This window comes from Balaenoptera acutorostrata, chromosome 1, assembly GCF_949987535.1.
Source record: "Balaenoptera acutorostrata chromosome 1, mBalAcu1.1, whole genome shotgun sequence".
Lineage (NCBI taxonomy): Eukaryota > Metazoa > Chordata > Mammalia > Artiodactyla > Balaenopteridae > Balaenoptera > Balaenoptera acutorostrata.
The window spans coordinates 159091859-159094271 of record NC_080064.1 but is presented as its reverse complement, the minus strand read 5'-3'; positions in this window follow the sequence as shown (position 1 = coordinate 159094271).

Sequence of the window (2413 nt, the reverse complement as noted above, 5' to 3'; positions counted from 1 at the left end):
GCCTCCCTTAAAGAGCAGGGACCACAGAAATGGCTTGACTCATGGACAGAACAAGTTAGCTCAGGGAACCAGCCCTGTTGATTGTGGGTGTGACATCCAGGTGTTCCCCAGGGAGAAGCAGAACATGCCCCAAAGCTGCTCGATTATATTTTCACCATCTGGAAAAATTACTTTTATACGTGACAACTGGATAGCAACATTTTCTGATACAGGGTGACTGGGAAAGGCAGGGCCGGTTGTGGGGGGGATGGATTCCCCAAGTGTCTACAACTACAGAGACCCCAGATGTGGTCAGGACTGGGTCAGATGAGGAATGGGGGCAATGACCTTGGGGCCTCTTGGACGCTCCACTGTCTTTCCCTAAAAAGGGCTGTGGCTGAGCCAGAGCTGCTGGGGATGAGGGATTGAATCTTTCAAACTGATGTCCTATACATCTCAGCAGTAATTATCTCCAGCTTAGGCTGTCTCTACCCAAGGCAGCTCAGTATTAATGTGCCCTGTGGCAGCCTTCCAACAGCCCCTCGCAAAGAACTCAGGCTTTGTCCCGCCAATTATCTGCCTGTGCTGCTCAACCCAGAAGGAAGGAGGGGCTGGGGCTGAATAGCATCTCTCTTCCAGAGTCCGTTCATCAGTCAGTCAACAACCATTAAGGAGCCCTTCTGAGGCAAATGCCTATTTCATTCACTCTGATCTTTAACCACCTTCTCTCTCATACTATTTCCTAGTTGTCTCCTTTTCTTTCTCTCTGAGTCATTCATTCAACAAAGATGACTTTGGAGCCCGATTTTCTGGGTTTGACCCCAGCTCTTCCACTTACTAGTTCTGTGATCTTGGGCAAACTGTACCTCGGAATCAATTACCCACTCATGGAGTTATTGCAGAGAGCAGATGAGTTAAATATGTAACCTGCTTTGGAGGGTTTCTGGCACATAGCACTGTAGATGTATTTGCTATTATAATAATCATTACTATATTCCAAGCATAGCACTAGCTCTGGAGATAACAGTGACCAACAAAGAAATTCCACCTGCCCTCATGGACCTTACGTCTTTAGCAGGGAGCCGCATCTTACGATTGTGACAAGTGAAAGGAAGTAGAAGTACACGGGCTGGGAGAGATGTAATGAGGGTGGCACCTGAGCTGAGCTCTCCCCTCCCCAAGGAAGCCTCATTGAGTTGACTTCAGAGGATGGTGGGAGTTGGCTGGACAAACAGTTGGGGGGCCTGAGGTGGGGAGGAGCATCTGAGGAAGTGAAAGGCCTATGTTAATGGAGTTCTCAAAGAGCAGGGCAGGGAGGAGATGAAGAACCTGAGGGAGTCAGGAGTCAGGAGACCTTGGTGTGGGCCACGTAAAATTAGAGTCAACACCAAAGGCATGAATCACAAAAGAAATAATTGATAAGCTAGACTTCACTAAAAATAAAAACTTCTGCCCTGTGAAAGGCAAATCAAGAGGATGAGAATACAAGCCACAAACTGGAGGAAACTATTTGCAAAGGATGTATCTGATAATGGACTGTTATCCAAAATATACAAAGAACTCTTAAAACTCAACAATAAGAAAATAAATAATCTAATTGAAAGATGGGCAAAAGATCTGAACAGACACCTTACCAAAGAAGATATACAGATGGCAAAGAAGCACATTAAAAATTACTCTAGGGGGCTTCCCTGGTGGCGCAGTGGTTGAGAATCTGCCTGCCAATGCAGGGAACACGGGTTTGAGCCCTGGTCTGGGAAGATCCCACATACCTCGGAGCAACTGGGCCCGTGAGCCACAACTACTGAGCCTGCGCGTCTGGAGCCTGTGCTCTGCAACAAGAGAGGCCGTGATAGTGAGAGGCCCACGCACCGTGGTGAAGAGTGGCCCCCGCTTGCCACAACTAGAGAAAGCCCTTGCACAGAAACGAAGACCCAACACAGCCAAAAAATAAGTTAATTAATTAATTTTTTTAAAAAAAGAGCTATCAAGACATGAAAAGATATGGAGGAAACAGATCCATATAACTAAGTGAAAGAAGTGAATCTGAAAAGGCTACATACTGTGTGACTCCAACTATATGACATTCTAGAAAAGGCAAAACTATGGAAACAGTAAAAAGATCAGAGCTTGCCAGCAGTTAGTGGGAAGGGAGGGAGGAATATGTGGAGCACAGAGGATCTGGGGAGCAGTGAAACTACTGTGTGTGACACCACAATGGTGGCTACATCTCATTATACATTTGTCCAAACCCACAGGATGAACAACACCAAGAGGGAAGGAACCCTAATGTAAACTATGGACTTTGGGTGATTAAGATGTATCAAGTTAAGTTCCTCAGTTGTAACAAATCACTACTCTGGTCAGAGATGTTGATAGTGGGGAGGCTATGCCTATGTGTGGGTAGGGGGGATTTGGAAAAATCTCTGTACTT